At 41.1% G+C, this 18,990-nt stretch overlaps 1 pseudogene; it reads left to right on the top strand.

The window, feature by feature from the left end:
- The first annotated feature begins 16,153 nt into the window (after positions 1-16,153).
- LOC110143377 (large ribosomal subunit protein uL6 pseudogene) lies at positions 16,154-17,567 on the top strand (annotated as a pseudogene).
- The last annotated feature ends 1,423 nt before the right edge of the window (positions 17,568-18,990 follow it).

Raw genomic sequence — 18,990 nt, 5'->3', positions numbered from 1 at the left:
AAGGTGGGGGTCAGTTTTTCAGTTGATAATTTTCAGTGATTACCCATACTATTAAGAAAATTGCACTATCTTCTTGCCATTTTTCTAGAGTAACCTCCATTAGATGTTCCTCTCTGTTGATGTTTCCTAGCTTTAAAAATTATCTGTAATTATCCAAAAGATACACAAATAAAATGGAGAAGTAGGGAAAGAAGCAAATAACATTAACTTTCAAATCAATCTTCCAAATGAAAAGAAGTGATTTTCCACACACATTTGGGCTTATATTCTGTGACAAGCAGCAGATCAATGTTCAGCTTCATGCTGTTTGTCTGAAGCTCCTTTATTTATTTTTCATTAATCTGTCTCCCTTGTGTGGCTGGCGCTCAGTAATCTGCTCATCTCTAGCGTGATCCATACTATAATCCATTGCTTCTCCCTCCTTGCATTTTAATGAAGCCATTTTTGCCTCCTTTACATAACTGCTGTCCTGATTTCATACTACAGCATAACCATTCATTGTCGCATTACTGAAAGCAAATCTTTAAAGGAATACCTCAAAACGGGATGGATACAGATTTTTGACCCCCCCCCCCCCTTTTTTTAAATAAAAGAAGGCTTTGTGAACTCAGCAGCATGTTCATCATTTCACCTTCAGTAGATGCTCAGGGTTGGAAATAGACATCCCCGGACACCAATCCAAGCAAGAAAAACACAGGCAGTCAGGGCTGCCGGGTCCCTCTGTCCCCTTCATGCCCCATCACTTGTCTGGGCGTTCTGAACTCCTGCCCCCCGCCCTTGGGCTGCCCTTTCAGGAGAGTTTCTGTAGCTGTGGAACCATAGGACTGCGCAGGAAGGGCCTGCTTGTCATTGTTGCTTGGCTTCCGTCTTCCTGCTAGCTTGTCCTGCTCCTCTCCATTGTTGTTTCCTGTCCATTGTTCTGGACTTGAACCTCCTGCCCCACTCCACTCACTGGTGTTCATGCATTCCAGGCCTGTGTTTGCCGGGCTGTCTTCTGACCCTTGCTCCCTCTGTGAGGCCGGATTCATGGCCTTGCTCTGACCCTGGGGTCCTGGCTAATGTCCTCTCCCGGCTGCTTTCAGGGGACCAGGGTGCTCCTTGTTCTGAACTTCACCTTCTGTGTCTTATCTCAGCTGGCCTCTCCCTCCCTTTTCAATCTTTCTCTGGATTTCTGGGTCATTCATTCATTCAAAAACCAACTATAAAATGTCTCATGTGTGCTATTGATACAAAGACAAATAAGACAGGCCCTGCTGGTACAGAATTCACCAACCAGAGGATAAACAGGCCCCAGAAGAGGTAGATCTTGATTTTGTGAAGCTTGTATTAATATAAATTTGGGGGCTTTCATTATGAAAAAGAACACAAAGTTGTGAATACATACGTAGGAAGAGGCCTTGAAAGGGGGTCTGTGTGAGCAAGATCCCTGAAGCTTCATTATATAGTAGTTTCACCTATGTGGATGAATAAAATTTTTAAAAGAACTCAAGTTTTGGAGTAGAACAGTGCAGGGCACCAAGGAAGGGCAAGTAACCTATATCTGGGTTTGAGGGATGGCTCCTGGGGAGATTACTGCAAATGAGTTTTAGAACTGAGTACTGTTGAAATAGATGAAGACAAGGTGGAAGGAGAAAGCATCAGGCAGGGTCTTGCAGCAGAGTCCAGCATGTGGAAGACTGAATCCTGGGCAATGCCAGATTGTTTTGCTGGAGGATCTGTTTTGCTGGAGGATCAAGGAGATAACAGGTGGAATGAAACAGTGAGGTTGGAGAAGGGACTTGGTACTAAAACCTAGAATCTCTGCCACAGTAAGGACCTTGGATTTTTCTTGCTGCTTAGATTTTCGCTTCAAAGCACTCTGGCAGGAGAATATACAAGTGTGTATATCAGTTAGGAGATGTGGCTAGAGTTGACAGAGTTATGAACTAAAGTTATAGCAAGAGGAATAGAAGGTAGAGATGAGTCAGGAATTATGTGGAAGATTAGATATAGGGCTGGTGAAGAGTAGAAAGGAGCTGCAGAAGTTTGAGGATGGCAAGATCTTCAGATGAAAAAGTGGGTGGAGAAAGTTGATGGTTTAAAGGGAGATGAAGTGTTTAGTCTAAGGGCAACTCACTGGAGGCATTCTTTTCAGCTCAATTCAGTCGCCCAGTCGTGACCAACTCTTTGCCACCCTATGGACTGCAGCACGCCAGGCTTCCCTGTCCATCACCAACTCCTGGAGCTTGTTCAAACTCATGTCCGTTGAGTCAGTGATACCATCCAACCATCTCATCCTCTGTCATCCCCTTCTCTACCCACCTTCAATCTTTCCCAGCACCAGTCTTTTCCAGTGAATCAGTTCTTTGCATCAGGTGGCCAAAGTAATGGAGCTTTGGCTTCAGCATCAATCCTTCAAATTGATATTTAGGACTGATTTCCTTTAGGACTAACTGGTTTGATCTCCTTGCTGTCCAAGGGACTCTCAAGAGTCTTCTCCAACACTATAGTTCAAAAGCACCAATTCTTCTGCGCTCAGCTTTCTTTATAGTCCAGCTCTCACATCCATACCTGACTACTGGAAAAACCAGAGCTTTGACTAGACGGACCTTTGTCAGAAAAGTAATGTCTCTGCTTTTTAGTATGCTGTCTAGGTTGGTCATAGCTTTTCTTCCAAGTATCTTTAAGTTTCATGGCTACAGTTACCATCTGCAGTGATTTTAGAGCCCAAGGAAATAAAGTCTCTCACTGTTTTCATTGTTTCCCCACCTATTTGCCATGAAGTGATGGGACCGGATGCCATGATATTAGTTTTCTGAATGTTGAGTTTTAAGCTAGCTTTTTCTCTATCCTCTTTCGCCTTCATCAAGAGACTCTTTAGTACTTCTTTACTTTCTGCCATAAGGGTAGTGTCATCTGCATATCTGAGACTATTGATATTTCTCTCTGCAATCTTGATTCCAGCTTGTGCTTCATCCAGTCCAGCGTTTCTCATGATGTACTCTGCACATAAGTTCAATAAGCATGGTGACAATATACAGCCTTGACATACTTCTTTCCCAATTTGGAACCAGTCTGTTGTTCCATGTCTGGTTCTAACTGTTGCTTCTTGACCTGCATACAGATTTCTTAGGAGGCAGGTCAGGTGGTCTGGTATTCACATCTCTTTCAGAATTTTCCACAATTTGTTGTGATTCACACAGTCAAAGGCTTTAGCATACTCAGTGAAGCAGAAGTAATTGTTTTTCTGGAATTCTTTTGCTTTTTCTATGACCCAATGGATGTTCTTTTAGAAAAATCTGAATCTGAAGCTGGGGGGATCATGTGGGTACTAGGTGCAGATTAAAGAAGTATCAACATATAGGTAGTAACTGAAAGCAAAAGAATGAATGAGCTAACCCAGGGAAGCGTGGAGAAAAAGAAATGGAGGGTGGGATCCTGGGGAGGGTCCTTGGGAAAGTGTTGACACAAACCATAGGGAAGGAGGTCTGAGGACGCTGGGCGAATTCCTCCATCAGAACAACCAAATAATAATACACGGCAACAGGCCAAAAGCTGCCATCTTGCAATAAAAAACTGAAAAATGTGCTTTGGATTTGTTGACAGAAAGTAATTGGAGATGGTGATGGGAGTGATGATGAGAAGGATCCAGGTTTCAACAGGCTGAATGAGAGGTGAGAGGTGAGGAAGTATCAGTGAGTGTGGGATGCTGGAAGGAGGTGTTTGAATGAGAAAGTCATCCAATTATTATTAACTCCATTCATTAGCATTAGCTCCAGTCACTAGAATCTAAGGGATCTTTTATTTTTTGAGTTGGAGATACTTGTGTATGTGTGTGTATACACACACACACACACACACACACACACATATATTTAAGATGGGAGAGATGCTTGAGCATTTTAATAGCCAGAGTTTAAATATTCAGAAGATGGGATAGGATGTACAGTGGAATAAAGCCTTGTTGTCTGTGATCCTGTTTGCTTGTTTTCCTTGGGAACGCACACCTCTGATACTATTGCTCCGTCTATGAGATGAAAATTGTCCTTTTCCAAGGTGACTAGTACAGATCTGACTGATTGGTCTTCAGATCTTTTATGTTCTCTGTCCACCCTGAGGTTCAGTGATTGATTTATCGATGGTCCAAAGAAGCATCAGTGCATTTGTCGGCCTCCAGTGGTCTCAAGCCAGGTTACCATGGAATGAGAACAGCAGAAAGGATAAAAATGGGTGAAAAGGCATTCTCATGACCCTCCAACATCCCTCTCTTTTCTATAATCATCATTCCCTCACTGACTTGCCTGGCAGGGAACAATTTGTTTCAAAGGGAATAACATGATTTTGGAGTAGAAAAAAAGTCAGGAAATGATCAGTTTGCTCTTGCTTCTGGAAACCTGTGATTTAGGCCATTATTAAAACCACTGGTATCCATTCTAGAGGCTAAGGAGATCAAAAGCTATGTCCCAGAGGCAGTCTCAAAGCTGTTAAACTGAGATCCTATTTGCTAGCAGCTGAAGGCAGAGCAGAGTTGGGTACTGACAATAGATGTGAAATGCTTTATAAACTAGAACATGCTCTACAAATGCCAGCTATCACAATCCTTTCTGAACACTGTTTGCAGTAATATTTGCCTGAAGACCCCATAGTACTCAAAATAAAGCAACAGTAACTCAAAGGCAATCGTATTCCTTTGAAAGCATATGTTTTATTGCAGCATGAGAAATGAAACTTCATTTTCTGCTTAATGCCCGCTTGACAGACTCGGTGGAATCAAAGAGCTGATCTCCCATCATCTCTCATGTGCTGCCTAAATGTGTGTTGAAGCGGCCCTGCTAACGAGTAACCAAACACAAAATGAAAAGCACTTTGGCACCATATTCTCCTCAATATCCCCCCACCTCAACCCCTGCCACCTTGACTGTTGTGTGAATGATAAATATCCAGTAAAAACCATACACTAAAGGCCAATTAGTGTTAGTGCTAAGTTAGCACTAACAATTTAGTGCTAAAAAGACTTTCACCCATTTCAGGAAGAATATATATATATATATTATATTACATATATAATATATATTTGTTACATAATTATAATCAAGGGAATGATGAGCGATAGGCAAATTTTAAAAAGCCATTAGGACTCATGGTGGGTAACACATTTATTATTAGTACTCAGGAATTGAACTGGGGTCTCCTGCATTGCAGGCAGATTCTTGACCAACTGAGCTATCAGGGAAGCCCACTCAGAGACACACTAAAGTTAAAACAGAAACACTGTCTTGTATGATCTAACTTTTAGAGGCAAGGGAATCCAAACTCAGTCATTCTTTCTCAAACTCAGTCATCCCATATCTTACTTATTGAAACCTGAATATATATGATGATGACTGTATTCCTGTAACTCACGGCTTTGCTGCTGCTTAAAACAAATTCCTGGGAAAGGCAGCATTTAAAAGTTCTCATCACTATCCTCTAAATCTGAATGAGTTTCTGTTTTTTTCTCTAACGTAGAAGGGTGTTGTTTCCCAAGTGGGGATGAGAAGCGGGGAGTAGAGGCAAGGAGCAGCCCATGCTTACCTTCAGTTTGCTTAGGATCAAGGCAGCCTGAGGAATTCTGGCAGAGCTAGTGATATTTTACCAATATCCATGATCCATGCATACATTGGATATCTGTCCAATATCCATCCATCTCAGTGGTATTAGAGCCCCAGTTTTCATTTTGAGTAGACACATATTGAGGAAAAAGACCATGCTTCTAAATTTCTTACATCTCACTCCTTGTAGCTAAGGGTGGCTAGTGAGATACAGGCGGAAGTTACATAGCAGAACTTCCAAGCACATTTCTTAGAAAAAGGATAGGCTTCTAAGAACAAGCTTTTTTTTTTTTTTTTTTGCTTTCCCACATCTGCTATCCTTATTTCTCCAAGGAGTGCAAATAAGATGGCCTATGAAGGGCTGGTGCTCTAGCAGCCTATTGTAAGTATGAGGTTAAGGGCCAGCACTGTCAGAACAGAGAGTTGAAGGAAGCCTGGTTTCTGTTAAAAGGGAGTTCCCATAGCAGCCCTGGATGCTCACCTCTGGATTTCCATTACATGAGAAAGAAATATTAGAAACCTCTCTACTCAGCTACAGACAGTTGAACTCAGTTCTTAACTGATACAGATGAACATGGATTTTGTGGAACACAGACACACGCACCTGCATACACACACAAACAAAGTAAAACTTAAAGACACTGGGCAGAGTGCTGTGTCCACCTTTGGCTTCCACAACCAAAGATGGATAAAGACAATATGGTAAGCTTTCAGAGAAGATCCTCTCACATACACACATTTCCTTGTCTACGTACATTTATCAAGCATGCGATTGCCTATAGTATTTTACTGAGTTTCATGACAGAAGTATTTCTTGTTTTCAAGTAGTTGACAATCTGATAGATCACACAGATGAAGGTATGATAAAATATTTGAAAAACAATACCTGCAAAGACAAGTTGAAAAGACTAGGCATATTTGGAGAGAATATAAAAAGTGATATAAAATGTCTATTGAAAAGGATTACTGTACAAAGAAATTTGAGCTGGCAGTTCACAGATCATGTAAGAACAAAGCAAGTGGAAATGATACTGATCTAGAAAGGATTTTAAGTAAAATGGGAATTCAGGGGTGGATTTACTGAGAAGTCAGTGAAGCTCACCCTTCAGAGCCCCTCATTTGCGTAGGCCTTTTCTAAGATCTTAAAAGATGTACTAGATTTATGTTCACATATTTTTCTGTTTGTTTTTTTTTTAATTTGCAAAAGTGATACTTTTTAACCTTAGTCAGTTCAGATCACTGTTTCTTTCCAGTTGGACTTCCCCTTGTCACACTTCCCCTTGTGTTGGATGGTGAAGAAACAATTAAGGCATCTTTGGAATCCACATAAAAGGAAGTTGAGATAAGAACGCCTTTAGTTCACATTTAGTGGGACATAGTTATGAAGATCACAAGCACATCCGTGTGTAGTTAAATTATTTCCAGCCATCAGGGGTAGGAGTGGCTTCCAGGAGCGTTCCTGCTGCCCACAGAGGCATCATGCCATGCAGGTGCAGAGCCAGAGCTCACACAGTGATGTGAACGTGTAAAACTGCTTCCAACACCGGAAGTATTTGAGCAGTAGAACAGAGCTGTGTTTGAAATACACAGAGAAAAAGCTACTCTAGAAAATTCTTTCAATCATATGATGTATAAATTTAAAAAAAAATTTTTTTTAAAAATTGTGGCTAATTAGACAAAACTTAACCATGCTAACCATTTCTAAGTGTCTGGTTCATTGGCATTAAGTACATTCACATTTACTGCTATTACCACCATCCATCCACAAGCTTTTCATCAAGTGAAACTAACCGTAACTCCACACGACTCCTTCCACCATCCTTGGGGAACCGCCATTCTCTTTTCTGTCTCTGAATTTGACTAGGTTCCTTGTATGGCTTCCCAGATTGTGCTAGTGGTAAAGAACTCGCCTACCAATGCAGGAGACATAAGAGATATGGATTCGATCCCTGGGTTGGGAAGATTCCCTTGGAGGAGCACATGTCAACCCACTGCAGTGTTCTTGCCTGGAGAATCCCATGGATAGAGGAGTCTGGCAGGTTCCAGTCCATAGGGTTGCCAAGAGTCGGACATGACTGAAGCAACTTAGCATGCACACATAGGTACCTTGTATAAATGGAATCATATATATATTCTCTTGTTACTAGGCTTGTTTCACTTGATATAATGTCTTCAAGTTTGATCCATGTTGTAGCAGCTGTCAAAACGTTGCTCCATTTAAGGCTGAATAGTAGTCCGTTTTATGTATATACCACATTTTGCTTGTCTGTTCAGCTTTTGATGGACGCTTGGTACCTCCGTCTTTTGGCCATTGTGAATAGTGCTGCTGTGAACATTGGTGTACAAATATCTCTTAGAGACCTTGCACTTCTTGGGGTTATTTGTGATGTGTAAAAACTTAAGTGGAGGTTTTCATTGATGCCTAGTTAAAATGGACATTCTTGCCTATAGAAATTTTTTGTAATGTAGTATATGCAATTATAAACATGCTGCACATACAGCCTATTACTTTTTGGATGGAAAATGTGTGACTTAGAATCTATCAGAATTTCTTTAGTTTAGGCACAAACCTACAGCAGGACTGTAAAACTGCCACAATGTCCATGTGTGAAGTCATGTTTCCTGCATCCCAGCTGTCAAAATATATTTTCACCAACATGCTAGAGGAAAGACTGATTTATCTTTCTGTTTTCCCTATAGAAAGTGTTGTAACATTATCCTTATAAAGAAGAATCAAATATTAATATCAATGTGCTGTGCATGTGCATGCTAAGTCGCTTCAGGCGTGTTCATCTCTTTGGGATGTACTGTAGCCTGCCAGGCTCTTTTGTCCATAGGCTTCTGGAGACAAGAAGACTGGAGTGGCTTGCCATGCCCTCCTCCAAGGGATCTTTCCAACCCAGGGATGGAACCGTGTCTCTCGTGTCTCCTGTATTGGCAGGCGGGTTCTTTACCACTAGTGCCACCATCAGTATCAACCAATAAATTGTAGAAAACTGCTGTAGAATGCAATGATACATAACCAATGATTGCATAAAGCAATTATTGTAAAGGTGTGGCAGGTAATTAATGAGTGAAACATATTTTGTTATTTTCCTGATCTTTGTGGTGCTTTTAGGTTTTGTGAGCTTTTATAATTTTGTAATTCGTCATGCTCACCTCCGTGTAGATGACGTATTCACATTCTTACCTGATCTTGTACGTGTAGTGTTGTACTCCTTTTCCCTCCAGATGAATTTGTTTTTGTCCACACAAAACCTGGATCTGTTGCAGTAGGGGTCCTGCAGATTCTTCAGTGCCTGGGCTCAGGAGGTCTCTGTTTCTTTACCTCCCTCCCTCTAGATGTCCTGGCTTTCTTGGGTCCTGCTGCCTCATGTGGGGAATGTCTGAGTGCGGTGTTGAGCGCCAGGATGAGCGGAGCCTTGGTCACTGATGGGCGCTGGGTCGTGATGCTTGTGCCCATAAGGCATACTCCTCTTTCATCAGCCACCAGGTGGACTGCCAAGGGAGGGCAGGTAAGGCAGCTCTGTGCCCACCTGAAGGCTGGGCGCTTGTGATAATGACTCTGCTCCCGTGAGCTTCTTTTAATTCTCTGGCAGCATCCTCAGGAGAGATTTACAGGCTCCTTTGATAGCCCGTCCCTCCATGTCCCCTGCCCAATACTCCTGATTTCTTTTTAGTCCAGAGTAAATCCCCCTTCTTACTTTGGGTTTTTATCAGAGGTACTTCTTCATCATGAACATCTTCTCCTTTGTTCTTAAAAATAGGCTTCTGATCCCCTCAAATAGACTCTGGAATTGTTAGCAGCCCCAAATATGAATTCTCTTATCCTGGAGTGGTGGGCTTCCCAGGTGGTGCTAGTGGTAAAGAACCTGCCTGCCACTGCAGGATACATAAGAGACATGAGTTCAGTCCCTGGGTCAAGGAGATCTCCTGGAGGCAGGCATGGCCCTCCCACTCCAGTATTCTTGCCTGGAGAATCCCATGAACAGAGGAGCCGGGTGGGCTACAGTCCATGGGGTCACAAAGAGTCGGACACAACTGAGCAACTTAGCATATAACACGCACTTCCTAGGGTGGCAGGAGGGACCGTTAATCTTCAAGTCCTCCCAGGAGAATGAGAGAAAACACATGTATTCTATCCCTTTAAAGCAGCAAATCAGAGGAAGAAATATCACATGGTAAAGTTGCCTTATTAAAAGGACCTCATTATTCATATCCTGGCACAAGCATGATAAAGATTAATAGAATTTTAGCGTTGTAAGTGACCTTACAGATCCTCTTGTTATCCCCTACATATTTAGAGATGAAGCATGTATACTTCCTAAGGATAAATGATGCAGCCAAGGATGAAGCTCAGTGACTCAGAGATCCAGCCCCACTCCAGACCTCTTTGTCTCCAGTCCAGTGTGTTTTCTCTCTGTTGCAGTCACATCAGATGTGGAGAGGAAGTTTTAGATAGAGTTGTTGATTGCTATTTTATGAAAATGGATTAAAAAATTTTTTTCTTCTGGAGGTTGGGAAAAAAAACTAAATTCTCATTTGAGTTGGCTTGACTGTGACCTGTCTGAATGCTTCAGAAAAGGCTAGAAGAATTTTCAAGATCCTTTTAGCTTTAATAGAGTATGATTTTCATTCATCTATCCTCTTTAGCAGGAATGTCTTGAGGCATCTTCTATAAACAGAGCATCATATTGTGCACCAGAATAAAATAAGATAATGGGATAAAAAACAGAATGTAAAACATAGTCCAAGCCCTCTGGGAGCTTAATATTCAGTTGAGGAACAAACACTGTGCCCCCCTCCCTCCAACATACAAAAGTGTTTAATATTAGCACTTATCAAAATTATGATACAAAAAATTGAGTACCATGGCATCTCTGTGGGCATAAATGCATGCTAGATGAAATTCTCCTTAAATTAAGATGGGTGTCAAGATTATCTTACATTTATTTAAGAATCATAAGCCATTATTTTGACTGTTTTCCAAGGTAGGACATGCTTCCTTTCACGACCACATTGAACCTTGGGTCATATGTCTGCAGGTGTCCTGGATGGTAACGAATCTCCTTGATAGGGTAGGGCCTGCAAACAAGGAAGCTAGCACAGAAGAGCACTAGGAGGAGGTCAGTGTTCCAGCTTGGGTGGGAGGAAAGCATCAAGGTAAATGTCATGAAATGCGGTGCATTCTTTTGTCCAGCGTTTTATCCAATATTTGGGAAGGGGAGTGGCGTGTAACATTATGCCGTTTTTCTCTGTACACCTCAAAGCATCAAAGCAAGTAGTATTTTTTGAAACATACATTGATTTCCCTCCTTCTTGAGCTTGCCCCATTTCAAGCTTCTAGGCAGTTCTGGGAGCTCCACTAGAAGGTTCTTCTGGGCTGGGAGTGTATGTGGGGAGAGATAGTGGGAAGTTGATGTGAGAAGAGCTTGGTGAATTCCAGAAGGAGGGTCTCTGCACCTACTTTTTGAGGGCGTCCCAGGGAGATGGTAAAAGCCTTGAAAGATGAGGAGGAATTTGAGACCTAAAGGGCCCTGTCCCTGTAAGTGTCCTGAGAAGCTTGAAAGGCCACAGAGAGGGAGCATCTGCATGGAGTCCAGGCTGTAGGGGATGGACAGCTCTGTAGGTTCCTGTCGGTTTCCATGTCCTAACTGAGCAGAGAATCACAGAATGATAACAAAGTCTGCATGTGTGACGTGGAAGTAAGAGACAAGGTGGGGATGTCCCAGTCATGATGCACGGACTACAGTCAAGGGCCAGATGCTTCCACTGCCAAAACTTGGCTTGACACTGATCTCTTGGAACTTAGACACACCCCCAGGGTGAGGGTCAGGGTCTCCAGCTGATAAGAGAAACTCCTGCTGTCTAGGAGGGGTGGGGGGAAATCAGACTTTCTAAATAGAAGCTGTCTTAACTATAGAAGAAAAAGTTTTATTTTTGCCTCTCTTGAATTTATTCACTGAGATTCATACCGACTATACCAATTTATTTTTCTCTGTAAAATATGTCTTAAGCAATTACTCTTGGCTTTGTTTGAACTGTTGAAGTTTCACAGGCAGGATTCAGATAAAAATTCACAAAATATTCCTAAAACTGCTTGCTTCCTTGTGGTTTCCTACCAATTTTCTGGTACTTGTGCAGAGTTTAGAAATGCCAGTCTAAAAGTTTGACATGACAATTTGGCAGAGATAAAGCCTTTAGCAAAACCCACCAGTAACTGGACTCTGCTGGGAACATTTCTGGGAAGATTGTTGTGGGACCTATATATGTTGAGACTCTCCTGGAATTGACAAAATGTACAACTGGAACTTATCAATGCAGTGTTAGCTAAATCCATATCCACTGAAAATAGTACCAGCTCAGCAGAAGGCAGAAAGCAGGGGCAGACTACGCCCCAAATGAAAGCACCCAGCTGCCTATTTTTTGCAGGCAGGAAGAGTGAAGGGGAAGGGAGTGAGTGATCAGAGGTTAAGTCCTATAAAACCATCTGAAACTTTATGGCCAGGAAGGTCCTAGATGACTGGCTTTGGATGAGAAGTGAGGATGGGGAGGCCACCTTCTCCAGAGTGTAGATCAAATGTTTTAGATGCCAAAAAGCAAAGAGGTTTGTGAACCTCCAATAGCACTTAAGTGATAGAGAGATGGAAAGAAAGAAAAGATCAGGGATTCTACCCAGATTAAGTCTTGCATAGTGATTAGAAACCTTTTTTTTTTAATTAAAGAGACATTCACTTAACATAAAATTAACCATTTTAAAGTATACAGTTCAATGGCATTAGTACATTCACAGTGTTATGGGACAGATACCTATATCAAGTTCCAAAATATTTTCATCACCCCAAAAGAAAACCCAGTACCCACTAAGTGCCCAGTCCCCACTCTCCTCTCTGGAGTGGGAAATGGCCACCCACTCTGGTATTCCTGCCTGGATAATTTCATGGACAGAGAAGCCTGGTGAGCTACAGTCCATGGGATCACAGAGAGCAGGCCATGATTGAGTGACAGAACATGCATGCATGCATCCCAACTCCCCTCTCAAGTTAATGCCTGAAAACCACCAACCTGCTGTCTGAGTCTATGGATGTATTTTTCAGGATATTCATATAAATGGAATCATACAATATATGACCTTTTATGTTCCGGCTTCTTTTATTTAGTACATTTGACTCTTGAGCAGCATGAGTTGGAACTGGACGGGTCCAATTATGCACATATGTTTTTTAACAAGTTTATACTATAGTACTCACAACCTGAAGTTGGTTGAATCCCCAAATGTGGAACTGTGGGTATAGAGGGCTGACTTTGAAGTTATACATGGATTTTTGACTCTGGGGGATCAACTGTATAATATTTTTGAGGTTCATCCACATTGTACCATTAGAGTAGTTATCATTTGATATATCACTTCTGATAGACCACAGAAAAACTAAAGTGTAATTGTGTGATTATCACCACTTTGAAAAGAAACTTAAGGTCCAGTTCACTTCCCCAAGTAGACCTTGTCTTCTTCTGGATTCTCTATCCTCAGGGTTTTTTAAAATTAATTTTTATTGGTATATAGTTGCTTTACAATGTTGCGTTAGTTCCTGCGGTACAGCAAAGTAAATCGGCTCTGTGGATTCATATATTCTCTCCTTTTTGGATGTCCTTCCCATTTAAGTCATCACAGAGCACGGAGTAGGGTTCTCTGAGCCATACATTAGGTTCTTATCGGTTATGCATTTAGTACATGTTAGTGTATATATGGAGAAGGGCGTGGCAGCCCACACCTGTATTCTTGCCTGGAGAATCCCCAAGGACAGAGGAGCCTGGCAGGCCACAGTCCATGGGTCTCAGAGTCGGACACGACTGAGCAACTAAGCTCAGCCCAGCACAGCGAGTATGTCAACCCAGGCTCCTAAGTCATCCCACCTCTCCTCCTCCCTTGGTATCCATATGTTTGTTCTCCACATCTGTGTCTCTATTTCTGCTTTGCAAATAAGTTCACCTGTACCATTTTTCTAGATTCCACATGTTAACTATATTATACAGTTTTTGTTTTCCTCTTTCTGACTTGTGTCACTCTGTATGAGTCTCTCGGTCCATCCACATCTCTGCAAATGGCACAATTTCATTTCCTTTTTACAGTCGAGTAATATTTCATCGTATGCATGGACCACATCTTCTTTAGCCATTCCTCTGTTGAGTGACATGTAGGTTGCTTCCATGTCCTGGCTATTGTAAATAGCGCTGCAGTGAACACTGGGGTGCATGTATCTTTTTGAATTATGATTTTCTCCAGGAATTTGCTTGTGAGTGGGATTGCTGGGTCATATGGTATTTCTATTTTTAGCTTTTTAAGGAACTTCCATATTGTTCCCCATTGTGGCTGTGTCAATTTACATTTCCACCAGAAGTTTAAGAGAATTCCCTTTTCTCCATACCTTCTCCAGCATTTATTGTTTGTAGATTTTTGATGATGGCCATTCTGACCGGTGTGAGGTAATACCTCATTGTAGTTTTGATTTGCATTTCTCTAATAACTAGTGATTTGAGAATCTTTTCATGTGCTTGTTGGCCATCTGTATGTATTCTTTGGAGAAATAATGTCTATTTAAGTCTTCTGCTTATTTTTTGATCGGGTTGTTGGTTTTTTGATACTGAACTGCAAGAGCTGTTTGTGTATTTTGGAGATTAATCCCTTGTCCGTTGCTTTGTTTGCAAATATTTTCTCCCATTCTGAGAGTTGTCTTTTCATTTTGTTTATGGCCTCCTTTGCTGTGCAAAAGCTTTTAAGTTTAATTAGGTACCATTTGTTTAGTTTTGTTTTTATTTTCATTACTCTGGGAGATGGGTCAAAGAAGATCTTGCTGCGATTTGTGTCAGAGTATTCTGCCTGTTTTTTCTTCCAAGAGTTTGACAGTATCTGGACTTACAGTTAGGTCTTTAATCCATTTTGAGTTTATTTTTGTGTATGGTGTTTCATCCTTTTACATGTAGCTGTCCAGTTTTCCTAGCACCACTTATTGAAGAGACTGTGTTTTCTCCATTGTATATTCTTGCCTCCGTTGTTGTAGATTAGGTGACCATAGGTGTTTGAGATTATTTCTGGGCTTTCTATGCTGTTTCATTGATCTCTATTTCTGTTTTGGACATTGGTTGTTTTTGCCCATCCAGTCTCTGAGCCCCAAGCAACAGCTCTTGATTGTCTGTAGGGCATGGTCTTTCCCCTACATAATCTCTGGAGTTCATGTAGTACTGATCCAACCTCCTCACTTTGGAGTAGCCAGTGACCTCAGGCTGCCCAGTAAAGGCTTCACTTTCATCCCGATGGCTACAGTTCAAGATGGATAAGTATTCCAGTGCTGCCTTTCTGTTGGACTTGACGCTGAGTCATTTTGCCAAGTGTTTCCATGCAGAGAGTCAACACCAAAGAAAGCAGAGGGAAAAGAAGGTGTGAGAGAGCTGAATCATAGGGACATTGTTGAGCCACTTTGTCCAATCATGTTTAATTAGTTGAAGTCTTTTTGTCCCACAGCTCTTTGAGCTGGACCTCTCACTGCAAGGCCTGAGCCTGACCACACTCACCTAGGGCTGGGGCAGTGTGCATGAGGACATTCTATCCCTAGGCCCAGTAAGAGCCTTAGTATTCTTTGAAGTAAGGACTTTGATACTCTATCTTCCTGGCTTGCATGGGTAGTTCTTTACTTTGTCACAGCAGTAGTGGAAAAGTAAAATACTATTTAGAGTTTTGCTATTTACCTACCTACCTATTTATAACTCTATCTTTAATCATAAGTATTTTTACTATAAGTGCATGTGAAAGAAGAAGTCTGAACTTTTCCTCTTTGGTTTCATGACATTAGATCCTTGATAGGGATACTCTTTTTTTTGTTGTTGTTGTTCAATAGATTGAAGGATAAAATTCCATTCAATAGCATAGAAACAATGTGGGTCATTTTTACCAATAAAAAACCTTGAGGAATAACATTTTGTATTATTTAGATCTTTTCTGATTCAAGCTGTCATAAACACTGCATACAAAAAAAATAGCTTTCAAAAATTAGAGTGGCTTTTTCCCTTGGTCTTTTTATATTCTCATGTTTCACAATAATAAAGATGAGCACTTTGCCTATTCCCTAAAACATTCTCCTTTCCAATATAAGTCAAGGTTTTTGATAAACTTTCAAGTAAAATTTGGTAAAAAGTAACCAGGAGAGATTTTCTTCTATTTTTCTCTTTTTGCTTTAATTGAAAAAAAGAAGATAAATTATAGAGAAATAGTTCCAAAAGCATATTCTTTTCATCAAGGATCTCTGTTTTCATTGCAGAGTCACTTCACCTTTTGGTCTTTTGTGAAGAGCACCAGAAATGAAACAGCTTCATCAAAAATTATCTTGGCATGCAGAAGTTAATAAACTGATTTCTTTAAATGTAAAAATCTGAATTTTTAAAAACACTGTAAATAATCTGGTCAAATATTATTATGGATTGAATTGTGTCCCCTGAAAAGATAGGTTAACTCATAACCCCTAATACCTCAGAATGTCAGCCTATTTGGGAATAGTGTTGTCACAGATGTAATTAGTTAAGATAAAGCCATGACTAGTGTACTTGTAGGAAAATGGCCTTGTGAAGACAGTGGCACACAGTTAGAACAGCATGTGAAGGTCGAGATTGGAGTTACGTGGCTGCAAGCCAAGGAATGCCAAAGATTGGTGGCAAACCAGCAGAAGCTAGAAAGAGGCGAGGAGGGATTCCCCTACAGGTTTCAGCGGGGACAGGGCCCTGTCTGCCACCTTAATTTCAGACTTCTGACCCCCAGAACTGTGAACAATACATTGCAGTTCTAAGCCACCTAGTTTGTGGTATGATGTTGTGGCAGTGCTAGAAAACAAATAAATAATTGCTTCTTTATATAATAATACTAATTTACAATGATAGAAAAAAAATAGCACAAATAAATCTCCTAGGTCTATCAATTTCAAAAAGCCTTTGAGTCCTTCACCACATCTCCTGTGAGAATGCAGCTCCTAAGCAATCGGCTGTTGGTATCCCCGGGAATGTTGACATCACTCTAAAGGGATGAACGGTTATTGTAAAGGGTCCCAGAGGAACCCTGGGGAGGGACTTTAATTACATCCATATAGCACTCAGTCTACTTGGAAAGAAAAAAAGAGGCTCTGAGTTGATAAATGGTGTCTGAGTCAGTTCAGGTTGCTGTAACAGAATCCCATAAATTGAGTGGCTTATAAGCAGCATAAATTTATTTCCCACAGTTCTGGAGGCTGGAAAGTCCAAGATCAAGGTCCTGGCGGATTTAGTTTCTGGTGTGGACCTGGTTCATAGATGTAAAGTCACTAATCCAGCTCCTGAGGCCTCCACCTCCAAATACTAGCACACTGGGAATTAAGTTCCAACATAGGAATTTGAGAGGGACACAGACATTCAGCCTGTGGTCCAGTCACTCAGTCGTGTCTGACTCTTTGCTGCCACGTGGACTGTAGCACACCAGGCCTCCCTGTCCCCCGCTACCTCCCCCAGAGTTCACCCGAGTTCATGCCCGTTGAATCAGAGATGCCATCCAACCATCTCATCCTCTGCTGCCCTCTTCTCAGTCTATAGAAGTGGGGAAATAGAAGGGAACTGGCTTCAGTTCAGATTATCTGTACTTTATATGCAGAACATGATCAAGAGCAAGATACTGGGCTTCCATCACAAGATGAGGTGTATATATTCTCATTTACCTATCAATGCTATTGGTCAGTAAAATGGGTCTTTTATTAAAATGGAATTTGTTGAGTGAAAAATACATTTGTAGGACTCAGATGAGGCCAAAGCATTGCTTGTTCAGTATTTCAAGCCCAGAAAGATGTTATTAATAAATCTTGAAGGAAATGACATTGACTTCATATCAGACTTAGCTGCTTTTAACAACAGTTAGAGGCAAGGCTATCAGAAAAATTTGGATGGTATGTTTCTGAAAAAGGAACAGTTCAGCAAGCTAAGATCTAAGAGTTTGTCCAGCTATGGAAGCTGCAAGATGCCGGATGATTTCTAAGACCTATTTGTGAAACTTTAAAGATGCGGTAAAAGCCCTCTATTGATTTGGGGCTTTTTCTTAAGGGAGAGACAGAGACTGAGACCTCGATAGGTCAATTGACAGTATTATCCACTATGTTTAAAAAAAAAAAAAATCTGGCAATTTCATATCATAGTCTTCTTATGTAGAAGGCTATAATTATGATAGAACTCAAAATTCCCCCAAAGCCATGATGGGAAGCAGGTAATGTCCTGCACAACTGCTGTTTCCTTGCACTGCACCCAGCTCCTTAAACTCAGAGGTTCTCAGACTTTGTGTGAGGACCCTCTTAGTGATCTCTGCATTTCCTCTTTCCCCTCACTTTCCTCCTGCTTTCCCTTGTTTCTTTAAAAAAAAATTCTATAAAACTACCAAGCTAGATTCATGAAGACACTGGTGCCCTTTAGATGGGACACTGATGATAGAACCTATTTATTTTTAATGTGATACTTCTATTATTTTTGTGGGTAAACTGTAAAAATAACTCAAACACACAAGAATTCAGACTGCCAGCCACTTGGAAGATATTCCCAACTTCCAGACATCCCTGGGCAGCATCTTGAGAATTGCTGCAATAATTACCTGGTGCAGTGGTTTTTAATTCTGGTTGCACATGAAAGTCACCTGGGAAACTTTAAAAGCCTTCTTACTCCAGGTCAATTAAATGAGAAACTCTGAGGGTGGGGCCCAGCACAAGGAATTTGTTAAAGACTCTCCAGTGATTCTAACACACAGCCAGGACTGAATGAAAGTGGCTTAATGTCAAGTTTCGTTACTATTAGAGTCCAAACTCTGATAAAGAGAGGCAAAGGTGAGCACCCATCTCTGCCACTTACAGCCCTCTGCTTTTTGTCTGATGGGAGTTATATAAATCCTAAGTGGAGCTAAGACTAAGCCTGATAATTGTCATGGCAATGCCCTAGATTTTCCTATCAAATCCCATCTTACTTAGGATGGGAGATGCAGAAGTGACTCTAGTGAAGTTAAAATATTTCTGCCCCTATTTAGAGTATTCAGCATTAAATTCAACAGAGTTTTCCCATACAATTTTAAACACTGAAACTTTTTCAAACAGCAGATCTTACCTGAATCAAATAAATGTATCATTAATTGTAAAGTGTGCTTGATCACAGAGAGTTTTCTAGGCAATCAGCATCATGTATAGCCTTTAATGCCTCCTGTCTGCTGAACGTGAATTCTGCATGTTGAGCACAAATTTGCAAATTTCTCTGCTTATGCTTCATCACTCCCTTCTCTGATTGAATATAAAACAAGCAAGATTTGAAAATCATAGACTTGGGAGGGACATGGGGAAACCATTTTATCTAGTCCTCTGATTTTACAGTTAGATGCATA

The sequence above is a fragment of the Odocoileus virginianus genome, chromosome 3 (genome assembly GCF_023699985.2).
Source record: "Odocoileus virginianus isolate 20LAN1187 ecotype Illinois chromosome 3, Ovbor_1.2, whole genome shotgun sequence".
Classification (NCBI taxonomy): domain Eukaryota; kingdom Metazoa; phylum Chordata; class Mammalia; order Artiodactyla; family Cervidae; genus Odocoileus; species Odocoileus virginianus.
This window is presented reverse-complemented; position numbering and strand designations above follow the sequence as displayed.